This window comes from Protopterus annectens, chromosome 11.part0 (genome assembly GCF_019279795.1).
Source record: "Protopterus annectens isolate FY-2018-M chromosome 11.part0, PAN1.0, whole genome shotgun sequence".
NCBI lineage: Eukaryota > Metazoa > Chordata > Ceratodontiformes > Protopteridae > Protopterus > Protopterus annectens.
Genome location: NC_056745.1, coordinates 637,614,316 through 637,640,604, shown reverse-complemented (window position 1 = coordinate 637,640,604; position 26,289 = coordinate 637,614,316). Strand labels below are relative to the sequence as shown.

General features: G+C 47.7%; 1 protein-coding gene across 1 annotated transcript in view; it reads left to right on the top strand.

Annotated features, from left to right (window-relative positions):
• The window catches only part of SMC1B (structural maintenance of chromosomes 1B), a 3,759,116-nt gene that overhangs the window by 1,673,334 nt on the left and 2,059,493 nt on the right, over positions 1 to 26,289 (top strand). The window lies entirely within an intron of this gene.

Below are 26,289 nucleotides of genomic sequence, written 5' to 3'. Positions count from 1 at the left end.
CCTGGTAGGGAAATAACTTACCACTAAACGTAAACAAGAGTAGAGATAATTGTGGACTACAGGAAAAATCGCAAGGAACATTCTCCCCTCACCATCAGTGGGGAAACAGTGGAAAGAATGAGAAACACAAAGTTTCTGGGAGCACACATTGATGAGGACTTGTCTTGGATCACCAATACAAATTCCATAGTCAAGAAAGCGCACCAGAGATTGCACTTTTTGAGAAGGCTGAGGAGAGCAAATCTCCCATCGACAGTTCTCAATACTTTCTACAGAGGTACTTTAGAAAGCATTCTGACAAACAACCTTATAGTATGGTATGGAAGCTGCTCTACCTCTGAGCGGAAATCCCTCCAGAGAGTGGAAAAGAGAGCCAAGAGAGGATCATCAAGACTACCTTTCCACCTATCCATGACTTGTACTTCTCCAGATGTCTCAGCAGGGCCAGAGGAATAATTAAAGACTGCACTCACCCTGCTTTCCAGACTTTTTCTGCATCTATCATCCAGAAAACACTTTCAAAGCATGTATTGCAGAACTATGAGATTCAGGAATAGCTTCTTCCCTAATGTCATCAGGCTGCTGAACTCTAGTAACAACTATGATCCGTAATGGCCATCTGGGTCAGTAGAAATTGTAGTAGCTTGTATCAAATTGTGCGTTAACCAGGTTACCAGTCTCATCTAATACTTAGTGCAATATTCAACATGACTGTTAACTTGCAGGCCATCTAGGACAGTAGCAATGCAGTAACATATCTCTTCTTTCAGTGCAGTACATGTTTCAAATTCGTAAATTAACAATAGTGCAATACTGTAATGTTCATAGTGCAATACTCAAATGTCTCTTTCTGTACAACTATCAGTGCAATGTCTTAACCAAGTACCTGTGCAATACTGAAATTGAGTTTGCTAGATAAAGAAAACAAAAGGCAGTAAAAATTGCCAAAAAACTGAAGAGGAACATCCCTCCATATCTACCAAGTCTCCAGAAGGAAGAGGAAGGAGGGTGGGAATGTGATGAATAATGACACTGGATAGCACAGATTCCAAGTTATGGTAAGTACATAACTGTTTGTCTGATGCTATCCATGTCATTATTGATCTCTGATGGGTCAGAGTCCCCAGCTACTGTCATGCTGCCAGCCCAGCTATCGGGAATTTTGTAAATAATTCTGAGTCATTTGAGCATATTATATGATTTATACAGAAGTGTGTGTAAAGTACTGAGTTAAAGTGTAACCACAGCATGCCCTATTGGAATACAATGGGAATGTACCTGCACTATTGTGAGTGTTTAGATGTATGTGTTTAATGGAAACTGGAACACAGGAGGTTAACTTGAAAAAATTCAGAGAAAATATTTGAAATTAAATTGTTTTTTTATATAGTTGCTGGTCCATAAACAGAAGATGTTATCTCTCAGTTTCAGTGCAGTAGCAAACAATGTCTAGAGCTGGAAATGTTTTGTATTGTCTTGAAAGAGAAGTAATTACTAGGTTTGAGATGTATAAGTGTTTTATTGTTTTATGACTTCCAGGATCTGCAAACATCTGAGAGTTATGTATTTTTCAGAGAGATGCTAAATTCTGTTGGTTTCTGGCAATGGGGGTTTAGCTTGGGAACTGAAAGTCAGATGACACAAAGTGATGTCATCCAAGCTAACTTGGCAGTAATATCTGATATTAGTTTAATAACTCTCTCAGAGAGAGCGTGCTTTTTGTACCTTTGTCTGTTTAGAGATATTTAAGCTCTTAGTGTACTTGCATATCTGTATGATGACACTGTACAGGCCACTCTTAAATGGCCTTGCTCTTGGTCAGACTACCATTTGGATTGATAGTAACATTACACAGTAGAATTGGACATCCTTTGTTAAGGGCCTTAAAGTAGCTGATAAGAGTTGGCTGATGGCTGTGAAAACTACTTTATAGTTTGCAGAAAGGGGCATAGCTAGTAGACCTGTTCCAGCCTTCCCAAAGGTGTGTGTGTGTCAGCCAGCTACATGGGCAGGTCCACGAAGCATTGCTTGGACAGAGAGGATGCTGGAGGTCTTAGCTTGGCCACTCAGCTGAGCTCTCAGCTCTATAGCTGTTCCAGTGGGGAGTCTTGGTGGGGATCTAGAGAAAGAGGGAGAAACCAGCCCCAGACTGCCTGTGATCTCTGTGTGCTGTTAAGGGAAATTGCACTTTACTGTGTGTGTACTTGTCATCCTCTTAGTGTGTACAAACCACATTGTTGCCAGTGGTGAGGATTGAAGCTCCTTGATTACTGGACCAGTGAAGGGGTGTCACAGCTGCTATGAACCCTAGGAGGCCTCAGGGAAGGATATGCTGGAGCACAGAGGAACCAAAGAAAGCCCTGTTCCTAGACAACAAATCCAACTTATGCATAACAGTGTGGGGATTAGACCAAGTAGCAGCAGCGCAAATCTCATCCAAAGAAAGTTTTGCCAAGAAGGCAGAAGATGTGGCTGCCAACCTAGTAGAGCGAGCTTTAACTGGTCCGGAAAGATCAAAATACCTGCTTTCGTAGATGTAGCCAATACAACTGGCAATTCAACATATAGATAGCTTGGAACCCGCCTAACCTTTCCTGGATTGAGAGAAGGCAACAAAGAGCTTATCAGACTTCTGAAATTCCTCAATTCTCTTAAGATAAAAATGTAGCTGTCTGTGATCATCCAGACAACATATATATATATATATATATATATATATATATATATATATATATATGCAACGTATATTCCCCTTTATTAGAAAAATTGGGGAAGAACACAGGAAGCTGAATAAATTGAAGATTAGCCTCTGAGGCAACCTTGGGGACAAATGAAGGATTAGTTCTGAGAGACTCCCTATCCTTGTGGAACACCATTAAGGGAGGCCTAATGTTAAGAGCCTGCAACTCTGAAACCCTCCTGGCTGAAGTAATAGCTACAAAGAAGGCTGTCGTCCAAGACAGGAATTTATGATCGCAGATTGAGGCCAGCTCAAAGCATTTATGCATTGGTGACTGCAACATTAAAGTGAGATCCAATGGGAGAGGGCAGGATCTTGGATAGGAGGCCTGAAATGAAAAATCCCTTTGAGGAAGGCTTTGCACAAATTGGAAGAAAAGGGAGGACTTTTATTCAAATGTAAATTAGAGATGGCCACGAGTTGGAATTGATCATAGAGAAACTAGTCCCTTGATGAAAAAGAGAGGTCGAGAACAACAACATGTTGGGTTCTACGTGGCACACCTCATCAAAAAAGGGTTCTTATCCTTGAAAAAAGAGGTCATTGTTAACCCTCTACTTGACACTCATTAGACCTATTATAGAGTACAACGCTCCTTTTGGAATGTACCTCACAAGACATCTGCAGCACCTGAAAGGACACAGAAGTACCTCACAAAAAGGATTACTGGCCTCAAACAGATGCCCTACACTGACCGTCTCAAAAAACTCCAGCTTTACTCCTTAACATATCACCTACTTCGAGGTGATCTCTGCCTAACATATAAAGCTATGTCAAACCCAGAGCTGTTGGACATGCTACACCTAAAGAAATCCCAATCCCTCCGAGCTACACTCTCTAGGGACCTAAACCATGTCACCACAATAAACAGGACATGCTGGAGGGATAGATTCCTGTCCCAGAGACTTCCCATACTTTGGAACAGGCCACCCATCTATGTCAAGCAAAGTTCTTCATTAGCACTTCTTCGTCTTCTTTCGGCTTTTTCCCAGTTAGAGGTCACCAGCAGATCACTTGTCCGCTCATGATTGGCAGTGGAGTTTTGCAGTGTCGGGTTGCCAGCCTGGCGTCCAATCTTCCACAGAAGGCACACACACACATGCACTCACACCTAAGGCCAATTTGGAGTGTCCAATCCACCTACAGCATGTCTTTCTTCAAGAAAAATCTTGATGAGTGGATGGGAAATAGGAAATACACCCCAGGGATCACTTTTGTCTCTCTGCTCGATAGTGGCACAGGAAAATAACTTTCTTGGGTGACATAAGCCAGGGAACCTTGCTGGCTAGGCTTACGTAGGCCCTCGGACTGATAGCCTAGTACCTACCTATGAATAGCAGCTGAAAAAGGATCTAGATTGCGTTGTTTAGCCCAAATGGAAAATCTGTTCCATTCACTGGCATATACTTTCTTGGTAGACTGTTTTTGAAAAGCCAAGATAATACTCTTAACTGGAGAGGGAGGCCTGGTCTGGGAAAGAATCACTGGAACTGGAAGAACCATGCGGTGAGGTGAAGAGATTGGGAAGAGGAAGCCTCCAAGGGTGAGAAATGAGATCCGGAGTGGGATCTAATATCCAGGGCGGATAGTTCAGATGAGTCCAAAGGAGGGAAAACCACGCCTGACGAGGCCAAAAGGGGGCAATGAGGATGAGAGGATTCCTCAGGCGACTGGCTTTCTGTAAGACTTTGGGAGTGCGTGGAGTTGAGGTGTAAGCGTATACGAGTCCTGACAGCCAATTGTGTACCAGAGCATCCCTGGGACACTTCCCCCATGGGGGGATTGAGGCAAAGTAGTAGTTGCATTTGTGGTTGTCTGTGGAGGCAGAAACATAGTGGCAAGGAACACCCCAATGGTCGAATATCCCACCTGCCACTGACAGATTCAGGGACAACTCGTGAGGACTCTGGATCGTTCTGCTGAGTTTGTCGGCTGACACGTTGAAACTGATGTGAATGTGCATTGCAAGAAGAAAGTGCCTGGACGACATCGCCCATTCCCACAGTCTCATGGCCTCTCTGCGCAGAGAATAAGACTGTGTTCCCCCCTGCTTGTTGATGTACCAGACCACCACCATATTGTCTGTTTGAATTGCTATAGTCCAGAGAGGGAGAAACTCTTGGAAGGCTTGCAGCGTTAGAAGGACTACTCTCATCTCCAGGTCGTTTGTGTAATTTGGTCTCTAAGGGAGACCATGTGTCTTGAACTGTCATTCTCCAAAAATGCCTCCCCACCCCCACCCCAACAGGGAGATGTCCGTGGTCACCATGGCCTTGGGTTTAGGAAGGCAGAAGGGTCTGCCTAGTATGTGATCCTGAGCTTGGAGCCATCAGGCAAGGTGACATCTGGATGTCTGAGAAATTCTGATGGTTATGGACATGGAGTGAAACTGAGCTGACCCGTTGCACTACTATGGTCCACTGCACAATCCCATATGGCATCTGGTGAGAGACGCTGACTGTATAGCCACCACCATCGAACTTAGTTCTTATAAGCTCAAGTGGACAGTGGGACGATCCAGCAACTAACGGACCTTGTCCTGAATGAGTTGGACTGTGCAAAAGGTAAGTACTGCAGTCTCCGATACCTTGTCCAGAAGGACCCCGATGAACTCCAGGTTCTGACATGGGGAAAGATGGAACTTGGACATGGTGCCTGTGGTGCCTGGATTCTGAAAGAGATGAAGCATATAGTCTCTGACCATCGTGAGTTGAAGAATCATGGGGGCCATTAGGAGCTAGTCATCCAGGTGCAGAAGACCTAGAAACCTTGCAGCCGGAGATGAGCTGTCACCACTGCCATGCATTTAGTAAACACCTGGGGGGGCTGTGGTGAGTCCAAAGGGCAGGGCCCTGAACTGATAGTGGTTGGCCTATAGTCAAAAGCACAGGTATCTCCTGGAGCATCTGTTGATTTTGATATGATAGTATGCATCCTTGAGATCTGAGCACATCCAGTCGTCCTTGCTCAGAAGAGGCGGAATGGACTGAATAGTGACCATCCAGAACTTGGACATCTTGACCAACAGATTTAGATTGCTGAGGTCCAGAATGGGGCACAGGTCCCCAGTCTTCTTGGGCACCAAAAAGAAGCGAGAGTAAGTTCCGGACCCTCTTTGTCCTGTTGGGACCGCTTGGATGACTCTTTTTTTGAAGAAGGTCTCGGATCTTGAGGAGGGACAACTCCCTTTGGTGGGGTGGAATGTCTGGGAGAGAACTTTGAACTGAAGGGGGATGAAAAAAGGGTATGAAGTAACCTCTGGATATAATCTTTAACACCCACTGATCAGAGGTGATATTTGTCCAGGCTAGTGGGTGGAGAGAGAGTCGACCCCTGGCTGCTTCCAGGGTAGGGCAGTCGGGCAGTGGGGGACTTTTCTGAGATGGGATCCCAGGAGCCCTTGTTCTGCGGACCCCCTCTGCCTCTGGGGCGGTATCTGCCATTGAATCCCTTACCCCCACTGGTAGAAGAGGATTCCGGAGAAGCATCCTGGAAGGAGGACAGAGTCCTGTGGAAACAAAGTTTCTTACTACTCCTCTGATTCTTGGAAAAGGATCATTGGGGAGTAGAAAACTTGATCCGCAATGCGGCCAGAATCTTTTCTTCCTGCTGTCTGCAAGTCAATGCCTCTTTAATAGAGGGACTCAACAAGGTTGACCTATTGAAAGGGGCATTACTTTTGGATGCCTTAAAGGGTTCCGCAAACCCGCAAAGGTAGAGCCAGGCATGCCATCTGATGGCAATGCTTGTGCCTGCCCCTCGTGAGGTGGCCTCCTCCACATTGGAGATCAGCCTCATTGAAGCATTAGCCAGGGAAGTCAGAGTTGAGAGCTTCGGAGAGACCAATTTCAGATGCTCCGGAAGCAGCAACTCAGAAAAGGAAGTGGAGAGCTTTGACCCTAAATCCCTTTGCATTGGGGTGAAGTGTGCCATGTAGTTTGTTGCCCAGAGTCCGAATGTAGCTGAGGCAAACAAGCGCTTTCCAAAGCGGTGAATCACCCGAGACTCCTTGTTTGGGAGATGAACTGTGGATCTCTGCTCAGTGAGCTCCTTTTTAGTAGCAGCAGCCACCACAATGGCATTAATGGGAATGCTCTTACTCCAAAATGTCTTGTCCTTAGGGGGGCTTGGAAATGCGTCGGCCTTTCCACACCCTGGCAGTGATGAGTTGAACAAGTTTGTTGGCAGAGGGGGGACACCCAGGTAGAAGATGGGCCTGACCTGAAGGCCTTCAGAAGCACAGATTCCTCCAAAGACAGGGTGGGGGAAGAACAACCACCTCTTTCTTTAAGAATTTTGAGAATGTCACCCAAGGGCACTTCCCGAGATGGAAGCCTGAGGTCCCGTCTCCCTCCTCTAAATCCTTGTCCTCTGGGAGGGACTCCCTAGGGGAGTCCAAGTGCCTCCTCTTGCATGTCCTCTTCTGGGGAAGCTCCTCCATGGTGGGCGTTCAGTAGTACTGAGAAGAGGAAGGGACCCCAAGGGAGGTAATGCCTGTCTGAAGGCGCTCATGGGAGGGCAAACCCTGGAAGGATGAAGACAGCTTTGTGCCCAAGGTTGAGAAGGGCTGGGGAGGACTTAAAGACGAAGGGAGTGGTAGCTGCCCAGTCAGAAAAGGTCCTCTGTACCACTTGTAAGGTTGACAGGCTGGATGAAGCCTATCCTCCCCCACAGATGGAGCCGCCCAGGAAGGAAGGAGGGATCCCGAGACAGCACCGATGTCTCCAGATGATACCAGCCGCAAACTGTCCAGAGCAGAGGCATCCAGAGGGAGGAAACGTTCCGAAACCTCCAGGCTCGACACCATCCCCTTGGAACCAGCTCCAACCTCTTGGAGCCAAGGCATATCCTGTTCTGAGGGCAGTGGATCAGAGCCCGCCAGGGACCCTGATGGTGTGGTGAAGTAAGGTATCCCAAACACAGTCGGCCTCTCACAGGGAATGGTGTGATCCTGGTGATCCAAACCTGGTTGGATTGGATGAGGGGAGTGATATCCCGCAGATGGAAAGGGACCCCTTGGCAACTGAGCAGGTGATGGTATCAAGCCCAACTCGATTTTTGTGTTGAGGGAACTCCTCATCATCCTGTCTGTGTCTGAGGGGAGCAAACTTCTAGAGGACTTGGAAGAGATAGAAGAATGCGCCGGCTTTGCAGGGGAACCCATATCTAACCTGCGGCCTCGGGTGGGAGACCGAATCCTATGCCTCAGATCCAAGCTCCTAGACCTGGATGGACTGCTGTCAATTATAATAGGAGCCAGTGTAACCAATGGATCTAAGGGCCTTGATGGATCTGAGGATTTAACTGCAGCCATGGACAGATCCAACAGACAGGTCAGATCCGAGGATGGTCTGTAAAGCATCGGATCCCAAGGCTTCCAAGGCCTCGGATCTGACAGAATGATCTGAGGTTCAAGGAGCAGTAGATCCTGGATCCAAAGCCAAAGAGGCTGGACTCTGATCCGGGGATCTGTGGCCTGAGAGCCTCGACGTTTCGGAAGAAGAGTACTTAGAAGAGGAAGAGGGAGACTTCCTCTTCGGATCAGACTAGGTTTTAGAGGGGGAACCAGAAGTTAAACGACCCCCTTTAGCAAACCCCCTTAAGCAGAGGTGTATTTCTGCGATCTGTGAGAACCCTGGGGTTGAATGCAGTACAAATGTCGCAGTCAACTTCCAGGTGACTCTACCCTAGGCAATAGACACGCTCCTCATGAGAGTTGGAATGGGGCATTTTCTGACTGCACGAAGAGCAGCTTTTGAAGCCAGATGGTTTGTTGAGCATCGCACCAACAATCACAGACACACTAGAAACACCTGCACTCTTTACAGAGGGGAAGAGTAGGGAAGGGTCTAGGTACAGGGCGAGCTACATCAAAGAACCCCTAACCTACAAAGTAAGGACCTGGAAGAAAATGTGGGAACACAACCTAACTTTAAAAAAAAAAACAACACATTAAGAATGGACCCTTTGACCATGCCTTTGAATGGTATGCATGTTACTGTATTATTGAGGGGTCCTCTGCAGTTGGACGTTTTTTACCCTTCCCTTGTGATTAAATAGCTCCACCTCCTATTTGAATTGTTGAGTTCCCATTAGATATAAAAGGTTTCAGATTCTGAGGTTGTCTGTTTTTTTTAGTTTCAGCTCGCTGATAATATATATGTAACGACAGGAGAAATTTGGTTTAGGTGCAGTATGTCTACTAAGCAGTGGGGGCGGGGCACACACATTCCCTTAGTACTGGGGCTGAACATTTATGAAATGATGCTGAAAGAAAGCTGTTATAAAGTTGATTCTTCTGCTGTCTCCCACTGCTGAGAGGGTTCTGTTGAAGATCAGGTGAGAATTGTAATATCTTTTGATCCTATTTCATCAGTCTGTCCAATCCAGCATTTGGGGTACTTGGCCACTCCTCTGATCCAACCCAGTCATTCTCTGGTGCTTTGGTACCTCAAGCTCCTACAGATTTTACCCATAATCCTCTAGGAATCTTCCCTTCAAATCTTATTTGCCTCCACAGCAGAAAGATCTCAAAAGCACCTAGCTAAATGCTCTGTTAAAATAACTGATTTGGGGAGTAATCTCTCATTAATGTTTCTTCCATTGATATTATTAGTAGTAGTTTATTTTCTTGTTTCTTAGTGCTTTAGCTTCTTAGCATGAAGGCAGCTGCCTAGTACTTTTTCTTCAGCATAGCATACTGATGTTACTAATTTCTAGTAAAAAATTTAAAAAGTGTTCGCTTATTTTGACTCTCTCTATAGCTGTGTTGCTGCTAGTGGTTGTAAACTGGCTCAAACACAGCAACACCTTTAAAACATCCATTAAGTGTGGGCATAAATTTCCCCTGCAAGAAGCCCATGATATGTGCATTGTCTGCCTAGGCCTTGCCCACCTAAAAATAGAATGTTCTGTCTGTAAGGGATTTGGATTGTGCTAACAGACAGAAGATATCGAAGCTCTTCATTAACACCTATGTGATGTGGAATGTCACACCTCTATCAGCATGTACACATCTTGCATTCCAGAGCATTTTCTGAAAAATATACTTAAAAATATAAGATAAACAAATGTAGATGTTTTGTGAACAATAAAAACTATTAAAACTGTACAAATAACAATGTTATACGACATACTATTCACAGTTGTAATAGTGCATTTATAGTCTTTCCGTACATGCTACAGTATAGTATAATGGGTTCCCTATTAGATGACCGAAGACGCATTCTTTCGAATGCGTCTTGGTTGAACTCAAAAGCCTGAAACGGCAAAATATCCCTGGGAAATAATTTGCTTAGCCACTTCGCTGCTTTGCCGTTTTCGGCACTGTAGTGCGGTCTTGGAGTTGGTATATTTAAGTAGGGAGGTGTGGGGGGCAAAGCCCCCCACTTAATGTAATGTTTAAAGTGTTTTTCATATATATATATATATATATATATATATATATTATATTTTTTTTTGGAACAGCGATTTTTTTTTTTCCCTAGGAAAAAAAATCACTGTTCTTACAGTTCGAAATTGTAAGCTTTCACTTACATAGGGTCGATTAATCACCATTCACTTTTCTAAGCATTCAGTGATCTAATATTATAATGCACACAAATCCCAAATTATGTTTTTGTTAAAATTTCATAAACAAATTGTAATATCTTTGAAACTGTACTCCCATGGCATATATTGCTAAAAAAAATTGTTAGACATAAATTTTCACATGATAAAAAAGAATTCCTCTGTGAATTTGTTTATTGAGATATTTACAGGTATTAGAAAAAATATGCTTAATTGTATAGTTAGAAATATAAATAATACTGAATACATCTAAAGATGTGCAACGTACTGCATGCAACGTACATGCAAATATCAGACAGTTTTTTTCAAGAACATCTAAGTTTTCACTTGATGTCATGCAACAGGTTGTAAGCTACTTAATTTCTGAAATATTAAGTACAGATGAAAATATTCTTTATTTTCGTAATTCATAATTACTAACAACTGGCAATATCTTTGGGGTCTGTATCACTATGTAGAAAGACTTTTTTGTCGAACACGTCAAAATTCACTTCTGCGAATCGCAGAATTTTTCTCAGAGTAAGGAAGTAGTTGGCCAACTCTACAACTTTGCTTTTTTCCCACTGTAGTGTGATCTCAGATTTGGTATGTATAGTTAAGGGGATGTGGGGTGGGCGGCCACAGTGGTGCAGCTGTTAGCATTGTCGCCTGTTCAATCCTCGGCTGGGGTGCCTTCTGTGCAGAGTCTGCATGTCCTCCCTGTGGTCGCGTGGTTTTCCTCCGGGTGCTCCGATTTCCTCCCACATCCCAAAGACATGCTGTAGGTGGATTGGATACTCTAAATTGGCCCTAGGTATGAGTGTGTTCCTTCTTTGGAAATCTCTACTGCCAATCATGAGCGAACAGGTGATCCGCTGTGTCGACCCCTAACCGGGAAAAGCCGAAAGAAGAAGAAGTAGTTAAGGGGATGTTGGGGGCACAACCTCCCCAGATTGAGGTGTGTGGTAGATGAAGCCTTCCACTTGAGTGGGTTTGATTTAGTGCAGTTAGTGTTCCTTTGTGGTACGGGGCAATTGTTACATTCCCCTAGGAAAAAATTCCACAATTTGTGGAAGTGAATATCAACAGTTTTGTGTAAATGGAGAGGTGTTTGGCAAAAAGGTCTTTCAACGTAGTAATATATATCCATAATTTTGATATATTGTGATATAAATGACATTAACAATGGATTTTCTTGTCTTCCACCATGGCATTTCACATCATATCCCTCAGTAACACGAAGGGGTCTCAGTTATAAAATATGAATGTCAAAATCATACCTCTCAACTGCCCAGATTTTTGCTTCATATTTTGGGTTCCTTCCTCATAAAATTTGTGGATTGCTGGCAAATCACTGATGACTGAAGCCAGTAAATAATGACATACATTTGAGGATCAGACTTCAAATCTTTCAGAAAATGCATGCTAACACAATCCTGTTATTCTAGTAAATTTCTAATATTTAAAATCTGTCCCTAATTTTTGGTCTTTGTCCCCCATTATTTTAGGCTTTGTACAGATTCCTTGCTCTAAGAAGTTGAGAGGTATGATAAATATGAATAAGTGGCAAAGTGATAGATCTGATGTCCTTTTCACATTCCTCAACTGACTGTTTTGAATCTGAGACTTTGATCTGACTCTGCTACTTCTACCAGATCTTGGGGTCCAAAATTCTCAAGCTACTTCTTTTACCCATAATGCCCCCACCATCCTAACACACCTCAAATCTCTTTTGCCACCATTCGCCTTCAGACACAGGCCCAGACAAGGGGAAGCCAGACACAGTGACTGAAGAAAAAGAGTTTTGTAAAAGCTCCCTGGACAGTTCTTCCTCATCGGCTCCTTCATTGGATCCCCTTACAAAATACACAAAAAGTCAGATCCAACTACTTTGGATCTGACTGGTTCTAAAATTAGATCTCCTCAGGTCTGAACTCCTGTGCTCCTGCTGGATTTGGTTACTTCATGGATCCCTTCACCGTTCTTGGAGGGATCTCCACATGGCCATTTCAAATCTCCATCCTCCACATCATCTGTTTGGTCTTTCAGAAGCATATACTAAACTGATGAGGATAGGATGATGAGAACATTTTTTAGAGATCAGATCCAGAAGGAGTACTCCCAGCTCTGACTATCAGCCAGATTCACAAGTCGACCTTTGTCAACACCCCCCCCCCCTTGGCATCTGTTTCTCAGATTTGACCCTCTTTTTCTGAGTCCTTGGATCTGAGACCCCTGGGGGTTGTGTTCATTGTATCCAAAGTAGGTCTGTTTTTCAACTCTGGTGACTTCTTTCAGTTACCTAGCCCGGACCCTTTCAGAGCCAGAGGACTGTTGGAGCTGAAGCTTTGGAGCTGGGTCCAAGGGGCCTGGGATAGACTCCGAAGCTTTCTGGATAATCTCTCCCCCTCGGGGCTTTAGCATTGGACAGCTTAGGTCCGACTTCTTCTTCAGTTAGAGTGTCGTGGGGATATGGGAGCCGACAGTTCAGCAACTACTGACTCCTTTGCTGTCGACTTCTGTTTCTCCTAGGCATATTCTACCTATGAGGTTGCAGAGAGGGCCTTCTCTCCATCTAGAGAAGGGACACCATTGCCTCCTCCAGTTCTCTTTTCTGAGCCTCATCCATCCCTTCCACTGTGATAGCCATCCCGATCAAGTCTCTATTCGGTCCCTCAGGACATCTTCATCTCTTGTGATACTTCCCAAGACCACCCCACTGAAGAAGTCTTTTGGAAGTGAATGTGGAAAAAGGATACATCTAGATTCCCCCTCAGGAATCTCTCATGGAGGACACAAATTTTGACAAAGGGAAGGTTCCCCCAGATGTCTACCAGATAACGTCTCCTTTGGAGACCTCATAGAGCTCCTGAAACAAAAAGTGGTTGGTCCCTCTGATACCCCCTCCCAGGAGGAATCAGTGTTCCTTTAAGCTTTCAAGCCTGGGCTGTCTAGTTCTTGGGTGCCTCCCCAGATGATAAGATCTTGTGTCTTGACTAGAGTGGAAGGAGCCAGATGCTGTAGAACCGATCCCTAAATGACCTTACAAGATTATAGCCCCCGAAGGACCTGGCACCCTGGAGCAAAGGAGACCTGGTTGATGTCATGGTTGTGGCGGCATCCATTAAGAATGAACTTGCAGAGTTCATCTGTCCAGCCTCCTAACAGGGAGTCGAGGGCTTTGAATAGATTTGTTAAGTGCATATATGCTTCAGTGACTTTTTCTCTTCTTTTGCTAAATTATCTGGCATATTTTACAAGATTACAAAGAGATTTGATCAAAGAGCTTTCCAAATCTCTTTCTGGGTCTATGTTTGCCAAGGATCAGAATGGAATCTACTCGCAACTGAACACCCTCCAGTCTGTTTCTAATGCTTCTATGAGGCTGATATGCCATGCAGCAGAAGGTACTTCATGGGAGACGGATTCAGCCATAACCATTAGGAGACATGCCTGGATTCGACTATGTGATTTTGTGGATCCCTTTAAGTCTTCGTTCATCAGTGCTCCCTTTGATGGCTCTTCATTATTGGCCCCAAAGTAAAGGACACATTCCAGATATGAGCAAGAGGGAAAGACCCTGTCTACCATGGGCATAAGTTTTTCAACTCCTTAAAGACCTTTCTCATGGAGTCAGAAAAGAGATAGAAAAATGTGGTATCACAAATCACAGGGTCCTTTTCAAGAATCACAAGGAGATAGTTCACCGAGAGGCAGAGGGGGGAATTCAAATGGAAGACACCATCCTAGAGCAAAAGGTGGCCTGCAGAACCAAGCCTTTCAGGATTCCTTCTTTGATAAAGCCCTACCAGCGTTCCTGAAGGGAGGCCTGACTGTTCCCCTCTGGAGATTGACTATAAGAAAGGATTCCTGGTTGCAGAGAATCATATTCAGAGGCTATATTATATGCTTTTCCCCACCCCCAACCAAAATGAAAGGAATCCCTAATGTTCCTACCATTCGGGGGAAGCAGATGCTCCCCCCCCCCCCAGACTAGAGAGGAACCGAGACGTATTCAAGATTCTTCTTGATGCCAAAAGAGACAGGGGCCTTCAGAGCATTTCTGGATCTCCGCAATCTAAATCAGTTTGTACAATATTCAAGGTTTGAGATGTTCACAGTTCATTCCATTTTGCCACTACTGCAAAATGATGATTGGATGTACTTGATAGATGTTCAGGATGCATACTATCACATAAAAATGAAGAGGTGCTCCAGAAGATATCTCTGCTTCCAACTGGGAGCCAGTCATTACCAGTTCAGACCACTGACCTTACAGGTGCTCCAGAAGATATCTCTGCTTCCAACTGGGAGCCAGTCATTACCAGTTCAGACCACTGACCTTTGGTTGGACCACAGTCCCCCAGGGTGTTCATCAAATTCCTACAGGCAAGGGAGTATGTGCTGCACTTGTGCATCAGTTTGGGCATCACAGTCAATTACAGCAAATCACAACTCATGCATATGCAGAATCTGGAGTTTGTAGGTGCTCAGCTGGACAGTCAATCAGATAGCCTCTGTTTTTTTTTTCTTTTTGAGTTCAGACACTGAGATCTGAAGTCAGGAAGTTCATCTCTTCCAGTACAACTAATTTTACAATCCTTGAGATCCATGGCAGCTGCTATCATCCTCATCCCTCTGGCCAGGTTTCACATCTGGATACTTCACTGGACACTGTTGACGTAGTGATCCATTCGTTTTACATCCTTTAACCACTCCAGTCAACATCACACAGGTATGCAAATGTTATCTTCTTTGGTGTATTCATTCAAACAAACTCTTGGGAGGATGCCTTTTTGTCCTCCCTTGCCCACAGCCATGGTGACCACTGACACCTCCCAACTGGTGTGGGGGGCATTTCTTGGGAAGGACTGTCCAAGGTATGTGGCTCCTCCAAGAGGCCAAGATGCATATCAATCTCCTAGAAATGGCAACAGTTCTCCTAGCATGCAGACCTTTGAAGACACTCTCCCATCCAGGACACTTATCATTCAGAGAGACAATATGTCAGTGGTCTGGTATGTCAACAAGCAGGGAGGAACCATTTGATCTGAAGTAGTTAACTTCATTTGATCATCAACCTGTGGGTATCGGATCCGACCTGGATCCAAGCCGGCAGCTTTCCAAACTACAGATCCAAGCTCCAAGCTCCTCCCCCTCACCCATAATATCCTGCTACCTCCTTCCAATCCCCAGATCTCATTTGCCGCAGCTTTGTCAAGCACAAGTTTTTCGAGCTCCTAGCATTTAGGCGATTTGTGTTTTTTTTGTCAAAATCTTTCTTAGTTTTTTGGTGTCTGTGGGTAGTTTAATTTCTTAGTTTAATCCCCTGAGATTTACCATTCCCTCATAGTTTAAAGCCTAGTAGGCCCGCCCTTTTCCCTTAAGTGCTTGTGTGGGTGCATGTGTGTTATTTTGTGTAGAAATCATGGCCGAGGCCCCAAAGGCCATCTTTTCTAAGTGCACTGAGTGTGGCCATAAGCTTTCCCCAGTGGATGGCCACACTCGGTGCTTCCTCTGCCTGGGGGTACCGCATTTTACCTCTGGCTGCCAAATTTGTGCAGCCTTTAACCCCCGGGTCCTGAGAGATAGGAGGAATGAGCTTATTCTGGCGCATCTCCTACCCGCGGAGTCGGCTTCTTCCTCCTCTCCCTCGGTGGCTACAGCCGCAGCTGCTCAGCCTGCTGTCCCCTCTCCCCTGGCTTGGACTCAACCTCCCACTTCTTCCCAGGGAGAGAGGGACTCTAAAAAAAAAAAAAGAAAAGAGAGAGAGGAGAGAGGGAGAAAGAGAGGCACAGAGGCCACAAGCGGCGGGCTGACTCAGCCCCTCAGCCTCGCCTGCCAAGCTGCTCTCCTCACCCCAGAAGGTCTCCGGGCCTTCCTCCCCTCGGCTCCATTCTCCACGCTTTTCACCGGAGCCGGAGGAGGAGGCACAACCATCTTCAAGGTTGCTGCGGCGGACCTCCTGGCCAGCTTCGGAGGCCTCCTCTAGGTCGACCCGTAGCCTCTCCGATGCTGATATGGACCGGATAATGCGTAATTTTCTCCAAACCCAACTGCAGATGGGAGTGCTGCTGCCCCCCCCCCTGTGGGGAGGGGGGGGAGTTCAGCCCCACTTTTTCCCCCTGATAGCTCCTTCTCCGATCCACTATCTGGTTTCGGATCCGAGGAGTCTCGGAGTCAGGGAGTCGGCGCCGATTGTTATCGCTACCTCGACGCTGGCCATACCCTTGAGTTTGTCGGATCCTTTTTCGGATCCGAGCTCTCGGGGCCGAGAGCCGTGCGTCGGATCTGAGGGGGCCAGTGTGTCTTCTGCTCCGTTTCGGATGGAGCACACTTCCCTCTCGGGTCCGAGCGCTTCGGCTCCGCTGATTCCCGCACCGGATCCGAAGGTGTTAACCATGGAGCCCAGAGAGATTGGTTCACCCTTGGCATTCGACGTGGTGGAGAGGGTCCTCTCGAGAGGTTCGAGACCCCTTGTCTTTCTTCGGATTCCGCCCCCACTCTCTTGCAGCTGGGCTTGTCTTCCATCATCCAGTCCCAGGGACAGCCTACGTTGACGCCCCAGCCTATTCCACTGGCAGAAAATTGACCCTGTTGCTGAGCCCTCCTTGGACAGTCCCACCGAGAAGGCCCCTCACAAACGTAAGTGTAAGAGGAGGCACTTGGACTCCCCTGAGTCCCTCACGGAGGACATTGATTTGAAAGGGAAGGTTCCCCCAGCTCACCCCCCCCCCCCCGAGGACATCTCCTTTGGAGACATTATGGAAATGCTTTGCCTAAAGGGGGGGTGGTCAGCCCAAAAACCTTCCTCGGATGAGTCAGTGTTCCTGGAGGCGTTCGACGCAGGCCCGTCTACCTCTTGGGTGTCCCCTCCTGGTTGACCTCATCACTACCAGGGCATGGAATGAACCGGACACTGTAGAGCCAATCCCCAGGAGGCCAGATAGGATTCTTTGTCCCCCTGTGGATAAGACGGCTTGGAGTAAGGGTTCCCCGGTAGATGCCTGGTGGCTTGCCCAGGATAGTTCCTCGATCCATCCCCCTAATAAGGAGTCTCGGACGATGGATCGTATCGGGAAGCGGATGTTTGCTTCAGCTACCTTTTCCATAAGGGCGCTGAATTATTTGGCCCTTGTAATTAGACTTTAGCGGGATCTGGTGAAAGAGTACCCTGAGTCTCCCCACGAGTTCATGTCGGCCGAGGGCAAACGGACTTTCTCGGCTTGCATGGCCACTCTGAAATCTGTTTCAAACACATCTATACGGCTACTTTCCCATGCCACGGAGGGGGCCGCTAGAGCCAACAGGTCTGGCATCGCCTTAAGGCGTCACGCCTGGCTCCGGCTTTGTGACTTTGTGTAACCTTTCAAGGCGTCCTTCATGAATGCACCCTTCAGTTCTACCCTGTTCGGGAAGACCGTCTGCGACACAGTGGTTCAGAGCATGAAAGATGGGAAGACGCTGTCTGCCATCAGAGTCCACTTCTCGGCTCCTCAAAGGTCCTTTTCCAGGAACCAGAGAGGACAAAAGATGATGTGGTTCTGGAAGTCTCAGCAGTCTCGTTACGCTCCGGACCCTTCGTCCTTCAGAGGCAGAGGGGGACAAGGTGGACGCTGGCCCAGAGGCAGAGGGGAGCCGAAAAATTTTGGGTCACAGAGACCTTTTTCTGACCGACCCACGCAGCAGCCCTGAGGGGTTGCCCGACTGCTCCTTTCTGGAGGCAGTCGGGGGGAGTTTTTCGAAGCACTTGGCCCAATGGGAGTCCATCACAACAGATCGCTGGGTGCTTCGAATAATATCCAGAGATTACTGAATCCCTTTCATAAACCTGCCTCCTCAGTCGAGGCGCCTCCCCGATGTACCACCCATTCAGAAGGAGGCTTCAGCTTTAGAGGCAAAAAAACTGCTATTAAACAGAGCCATCCAGCACGTCCCCCCAGGCCAGTCCAGGTTAGGCAATTACTCCAGGTTCTTTTTGGTGCCAAAGAAGATGGGGGACTTAAGGCCGATCCTCGAACTTTCAACAATGAACCTCTTCATTGCCAAGGAAAAATTCCGGATGGTCACGCTTCAATCCATTCTGCCCCTTCTGCTGGAGAAGAACTGGATGTGCTCCATAGAACTCAAGGATGCGTACTATCACATTCTCATGGACAGGCGATCCTGGAGGTTTCTCCACTTTCGGCTAGGGGCCAGTCATTACCAATTCAGGGTCCTACCCTTCGGCCTCACCACAGCTCCCAGGGTGTTCACCAAGGTCATGGCAGTTGTAGCGGCCCACCTGAGACTTCAGGGAATACAGGTTTTTCCTTACCTAGATGACTGGCTCCTTACCGCCCCCACCAGGCATTACTCTGCTTAACCAGGGATTGCTTCCTACTTCTAGCGTCCCAACTGGGGATCACCATAAACTTCAAGAAGTCATACCTTCAACCATTTCAAGTCTTGGAAGTCCATAGGGGCCAGAATAGACACGCTTCAGACCAAGGTCTTCTTGACATCAGACAGACTTCGCAGTTTGACCTTACACGTTTTAGCCCTTCTTCAAGTCACCTGCTTTGTCAGCAGAGTTGGTCCTGAGAGCCTTAGGGTCCATGGCAGCAGCAATCAGTCTCGCGCTTTTAGCTCGCTTGTACATGAGGGTTCTCCAGTGGACTTTGCAGGTTCAGTGGTCCATCCTTCACCACCCGTTGGACTTACAGATTCCTCTCAGCAGAGTTTTCAGAAATTCCCCCATGTAGTAGCTCCAATCTCGAGAGCTTCGGGAAGTACGACCATTTGTTATGCCGCAACCCCAAGCCACGGTGACCACAGATGCTTCTTGCCTTGGGTGGGGTGGCATTACGTGGGCAGAACTGTCCAAGGTACATGGACTCAGACAGAGACCGTTCTGCATATCAGTGTTCTGGAGATGAGGACGGTGCTTCTAACGTTGCAAGGTGTTTATGCCTTTCTCCCTCCAGGGACTCTTGCATTTCAGTCAGACAACATGTCAGTGGTCTGGTACATCAATAAACAGGGGGGAACCAGGTCTTACCCTCTTTGCCGAGAGGCCATGAGAGTTTGGGATTGGGCGATATCCACCAACCATTTTCTGTTAGCAACGCACATTCTGGGTTGGTCCAACATCCTAGCGGACAAACTGAGTCGAACTATCCTCTTGCCTTATGAGTGGTCTCTGAATCCCTTAGTAGCGAAACAGATCTTCCGCAAGTGGGGTCAGCCTTGCTGCGATCTCTTCGCGTCACCTTCCAACGCGAAGTGCAGCGAGTTTTTCGCTCTAATTCCCCCACCAGGGGAAAGCCCTAGAGACGCTCTAGTTCATGCTTGGCCACCCGGTCTTCTTTATGCTTATCCTCCTCTTCGGTTGATGACAAAATTCTTACAGAAAGCTCGTCGGTTGGGGAACAAGATTATACTCATAGCCCCATTCTGGCCTCGTCAAGCCTGGTTCCTGTGCCTACGGTCTCATCTTATAGCTCCTCTCTGGATCTTGGATCCCATCCCGGATCTGATATCTCATCCTTCGGGATTGAAACCCCCGAATCTGGTTGATCTCAAGCTCTCAGCTTGGTTGTTCCAGTTCCATTAGTTGCTAGGACTCCCGGTATCTCGTCTGCAGTTAGATCTAGCCTGGTAGCGGCGCATAAGCCTTCTACCAGGAAGGTTTACAATAGTAAATGGAAGCTGTTTTCCATTTGAGCGTCTCATAGGAATTTGGACCCTTTCATTGCTCCCATCCCAGCAGTGCTCGATTTCCTATCTTATATTTTTCAGCAGGGGGCCAGTTCTTCTACTGTAAAGGTTCAAATGGCTGCCATCTCCCATTTTCACATTGGAGACAATCTCAATCCCCTCGCTTCCACCAAGATTTGTAAGACTTTTCTGAAAGGTACGTTTCTCTTGAGACCTCCTATTAGGAACTCCGTTCCTCCATGGGATCTAACTTTGGTCCTTCAGGCTCTGACTGGACCACCTTTTGAACCTGCAGCTTCTGTTGATTTGAAATTCTTGTTCTGGAAAACTGCCTTTTTGGTAGCTATTACCTCAGCTAGAAGGGTGTCGGAGCTTCAGGCCCTCTGTATTAAGCCCCGGTATCTTGTTTTCCATAAGGACAGGGTCTCTTTCAGGACTAACCTATCTTTTCTACCTAAAGTGGCCTCCGAGACGAACATCAATCAGTCCATTAATCTCCCAGTTTTTTTTCCCTAACTATCAAAACAAAGGGGAGTACAAACTTCATTTGTTAGATGTTCATAGACAGTTATGTTTTTATTTACACACAACAGCTGCCTTCCGTAAGTCTGATCAGCTCTTTGTTTCCTTTGCAAAACTCTTCTTGGGTAAGCCATTGTCGAAGGTGACTCTGGCCAGATGGATTTCTAATTGCATTCTGCTCACATACAGACTATCTGGCCTGCCAGAGCCTATAGGGGTTCATGCTCATTCTACCCGCTCTATGGCATGCTCATTCTACTCGCTCTATGGCTACATCTGCTGCATTCTGGTCTAGAGTTCCCTTGGATGACATTTGATCTGCGGCTACTTGGGCATCCACTCATACCTTTATCTTTCACTATAAATTGGATTTAGTGTCTAGAGGAAGGGCGGCTTTTGGCTCTGCAGTGCTCCGGAATATCCTTCCTTAAGGACCTCCAAAGTTTTTTGGTAGCTGGGGACTCTGTCCCACAGAATGATGATCAAAGTTATGCACTCACCATAACGTTCCATCTGAGTAGGTAACTTAATTTGTCAGCAACCGACCCTCCCCCCTCCCCCCTTCCCCCTAACCTGGTTCTTTGATTACCTGAAACCCAGGATGGTTTTTCATGTCCTTTGTTAATCCTTAGGTTAGGATTCTTCAGGTTGTTGTTTTGTCTTTGTGAAGTTATATAGGTGAGCAAACGCGATCTGAGGATTGGAAGGAGGTAGGTGGGTATTATGGGTAAGGGGGAGGAGCTTGGAGCTCGGATCTCTAGCTTGGAAAGCTGCCGGCTCGGATCCAGGTTGGATCCGATACCCACAGGTTGCTGACAAATGAAGTTACCTACTCAGATGGAACGTTATGGTGAGTACATAACTTCTTTTTATCCACTTTGTTGAGGGTGTGGCAATGGGTAATCTCTTCTGGTTGTAGTCTAATAGCAATGCACATTCCAGAGAAATCCATCTTGATTGTAGACAAATTAAGCAGGTCCATTCTGATGCCTCACAAGTGGTCTCTCAATGTCAAAGTGACAGAGAGAATTTTCTGTCATTGGGGGACAGCCATGCTGCAACCTGTTTTTATGTCCCCTCAACGAAAAGAGCAGCAAATTCTTTGCTCTGATCCCTGCAATGGGGGAGTCACCAAGAAAGGTTTTAGTCCACAATTGTTCCTCTAGACACCTTTATGCTTTCCTACTGTTACCTCTTATTCATAAATTTCTACAGAAAGCTTTCTGGTGCCCCTTTTGACCTTGTCATGTCTGGGTCCCCTTTCTCTGACTTTGCCTTCTGCATCGCTCTGGATACTGGATCCAATTTCAGACCTCCTGTCTCACACAACAGGGATGACTCATCGGCACTTAACAGGCCTTAAACTGACCACATCAGTTCTCCAATAGTATTGATTGCTAAATAGCCCAGGCTGTCTTCCCCAGTCCATCATATCTTATCTTCTCAAAAGGCATTGACTAGAAAGATTTACAAATGCAAATGGAAAAGATTGTATCTGAAGTAGTTACTTCATTTGCTCTGCAACCTGTGGGTATCGGATCCGAGCCGGCAGCTTTACTAGCTAAAAGATCCAAGCTCCTGGCCCCTCCCCTTTACCCATAATCCCCTGCTACATGCCCCCTTTCCTCAGATCTTGTTTGCCGCTGCTGAAAGAAGCTTCTAGTGAAGAGCTCCTAAGGCGTGGGTGAGAACTTTCCAGTTTGTATTTCAAAAAAGTCAGAGAAAAGTTGATTTTTAGGTAGTGTGTGAGTGATTTAGTCTCCAATCGTCAAGTGATAGCCTTAGTTTAAATTTTTTGTGGTAAATTTAGCTTATTTTTGTGTTTCCCTCCCCTTAATGTGTGAGTGTGTTTAGTGTGATGGCTGAAGGGCCCAAAGCCATTTTTTCTAAATGCACTGAGTGTGGCCATAAGCTTTCCCCAGCTGATGGCCACACTCAGTGCGTTTTGTGTCTGGGGGTGGCCCTCTTGTCCACCAGCTGCCAAATATGTGCAGCGTTCAACCCCCGGGCCATCAGGGATAGGAAGAACAAGTTGATCCTGGCGGGTTTGTTACCGCAGGACACTTCTTCCTCTCCCTCTAAGGTACAGGCTGCTACTGCAGCCCCCGTGCCTTTAGATCCCCCGACTCTGCCTGGGACTCAACCTCCCTCTTCTGTGCAGGGTTCAGGGGACTCTTCTGCTGGTACCAGAGAGAAGAGGCACAAAGAAAAGAAAAACATAGAAGCCACAAGAGGCAGGCTGAGACTCATCCCTCAGCCCCGCCATCTAAAGTTGCTAGTCCCTCTATGAGGGTTTCCGGATCCTCTCCCTCTCGGCTATATTCGCCTTGTTTCTCGCCAGAGGAGGAGTACCGGTCTCCCTTGAGGTTGTCGAGGCGGCCCTCCCGGCCCGCATCGACAACCTCTTCTAGATCTACAAGAAGCCTGACCGACGCGGACATGGATCGGATGATGCGTCGATTTTTGCAGACTCAGATGCAGATGGGGGGGCTCCTGCCCCCCCCCCTGGTGGGGGAGAGCAGCCCCTCATTTTGCCCCGATAGCTCCTTCTCCAACCCGTTTTCGAGTTTCGGAGTCATCGGAGCTGAGCCCTTTCGGAACCGGGGAGTTGTCGGCGCCGATAGTTCCAGTAACTTCGCCGACTGCACCCTTGAGCGTGTCGGATCCTAGCTCTCGGTGCCGAGAGCCGAGCGTCGGATCCGTAGGGGTGGGTGTGTCTTCGGTGCCGTTCAGGTCGGAGCACACTTCCCTCTCAGATCCGACCGCATTGGCTCTGACACCGATCCCTACTTCGGAGCCGAGGAGGCTGCTTTCGGAGCCTGGGGAAGGCAGCTTACCTTTGGCGTTTGAGGTAGTGGAGAGGGTTCAGTCGAGACCTTCCAGATCCCCGGTCCGGACGATGGATCATCCCCCCCCCCCCATGCATTTGGGTCTATCCTCCATCATCCGACTACTGGGACAGCCTGCCCCGACCCTCCAGTTAGTTCCCTTAGAGGAACAGGACCCCGTAGATGAGCCCTCCTCGGATAGTCCCACCGAGGTCGTCCCTCGCAAACGGAAGTGTAAAATGAGGCACCTGGACTCCCCGGAGTCCCTCACGGAAGACACAGATTTGGATGAAGGGGAAGGTTCCCCAAGGTCACCCCCTGAGGATGTCTCCTTTGGAGACATCATGGAAATTTTGCGAATTAGAGGGGGGTGGTCTGCCCAAAAACCTTCCTCGGACGAGTCCGTGTTTCTGGAGGCGGGCCCGGCTACCTCCTGGGTGTCCCCCCCGGCTGACCCCTTGGTAGACTTAATTACTACCAGGGAGTGGAAGGAGCCGGACACCGTGGAGCCAATTCCAAGAAGGCCAGATAAAATTCTTAGCCTTCCCCTGATAGGCAGGCCTGGTCTAAGGGTTCACCTGTGGATGCCATGTTGGTGGCAGCTGCCACAAAGAAGGAACTCGCACAGGAGAGTTCCTCGGTCCATCCTCCGGATAAGGAATCTCGGACGTTGGACTGCATTGGGATGCGGATGTTTGCTTCAGCCACCTTCTCTGTAAGGGAGCTGAACTACATGGCCCACATCATCAGACTCCAGCGAGGCCTAATAAAGGAATACGCTGCAGCTCCACCGGCGTCCATGACGGTCGAGGATAAGAGGACTTTCTCGACTCATATGATCACTCTAAAGTCTATATCTAACACATCTATGCGGCTACTCTCCCATGCTACGGAGGGAGCCGCTAGAGCTAGTGGAGCAGGGGTCGTCTTGCGGCGTCACGCCTGGCTCCGCCTTTGTGATTTTGCGGAACCCTTTAAGGTGTCCTTCGCGAACATGCCCTTTGACGGTTCTTCGCTCTTTGGCAAGACCGTCCGCGAGACGCTGGTCCAAAGCGAAAAGGATAGGAAGACGCTGTCTGCCATCGGGGTCCGCATCTCTAATCCCCAGTGATCCTTTTCCATGAATCAAAGGGGACAAATAAAGATGTGGTTCCGGAAGTCTCAGCAGTCCCTCCCAGCTTCGGACCCCTCGTCCTTCAGAGGCAGAGGACAAGGTGGACGCCGGCCCAGAGGCAGAGGGGGGGGCCACGTAGCTTTGGGTCTAGAGAACCATTCTCAGACAGGCCCGCGCAACAGCCCTGAGGGCTTACCCGGCTGTCCGTCTCTGTAGGCAGTCGGGGGGGTGTTTGTCGGAGCACCTACTAGATTGGGAGTCCATCACGATGGATCGATGGGTGCTCCGAATCATATCCAGAGGTTATTCCATTCCCTTCCTAAGTCCCCCCCCCCATGAAGCGCCTCCCCGATGTCCCACCCGATCAAAGGGAGGTGGCAGCTTCAGAGATTTCGAAGCTACTAGAAAAAAGAGCCATCCAGCGCGTCCCCCCAGACCAGTTCGGATTGGGCTATTACTCCAGGTTCTTTTTAGTGCCAGAAAAGACGGGGGACTTAAGACCGATTCTAGCTCTTTCTTCCCTGAACCTGTTCATTCCCAAAGAGAAATTCCGGATGGTCACTCTTCAATCAATTCTCCCCCTCTTTCGGGAGAACGACTGGATGTGCTCCATATACCTCACTGATGCGTACTACCACATTTTGATGGATAGACGATCCAGGAGGTTTCTCCGTTTCCGGCTGGGAGCCAGTAATTATCAATTCAGGGTTCTTCCGTTCGCCCTCACCTCAGCCCCCAGGGTGTTCACCAAGGTCATGGCAGTGGTTGCAGCCCCCCTGAGACTCCAGGGCATTCCGGTCTTTCCATACCTGGACGACTGGCTCCTCACCGCCTCCAACAGGCATCATCTGTGTGTTGCCAGGGATTATGCTCTAACTTTTGCCTAGAGTTTGGGCATTTTGGTAAACCTTCAAAAGTCCTTTCTTCATCCTGTGTAGGTTCTGGAATTTATACGGGCCAAATTGGACACTCGCCTCTCTCGGGCCCTACTAACTTCAGACAGGGTGAACAGTTTGTCATGTCAGGTTATAGCCCTCCTTCAGAACCCGGCTCCATTGGCAGAGTTAGTCCTGAGAGCACTAGGCTCTATGGCAGCGGCAATCAGTCTTTGCCTACACGCGAGTCTACGAATGAGGATTCTGCAATGGACCCTTCAAGTCCAATGGTCTCTGTTGCTACATCCGTTGAACACCCCTATTCCCTTGAGCAGGGCTTGCAGGGACTCCCACCTCTGGTGGCTTCGCTCACGGGAGCTGCGGGAAGGGAGACCCTTTGTGATGCCACCTCCCCAAGCCATGTTGACCACGGATGCTTCTCGCCTCGGGTGGGGGGGCATTCTTTGGGCAGAACCGTCCAAGGCACGTGGACCCCCTTAGAGACCGCTTTGCATATCAGTGTCCTAGAGATGAGGGCGGTGCTTCTGGCGTTGCAAGCTCTCCACGACCTTCTTCCTCTAGGGACTATTGCGGTTGAAACAGACAACATGGCTGTAGTCTGGTACATAAACAAACGGAGGAACCAGATCTTATCCCCTTTGTCGGGAGGCTATCAGAGTTTGGGAGTGGGCGATATCCACCATCTGCTTTCTGGTAGCAATGCACATTCCGGGTCGGTCCAACATTCTGGCGGACAAACTGAGTCACGTGATCCTCACACCGTACAAGTGATCTCTGAAACCATCAGTTGCGAAACAGATCTTCCTCAAATGGGGTCTACCTTGCTGCGATCTTTTCGCTTCTCCATCAAACACAAAGTGCAGCAAGTTTTTCACGATACTTCCCCCACCAGGGGAGAGCCCCAAAGACGCTCTGGTTCATGCTTGGCCACCCGGTCTCCTC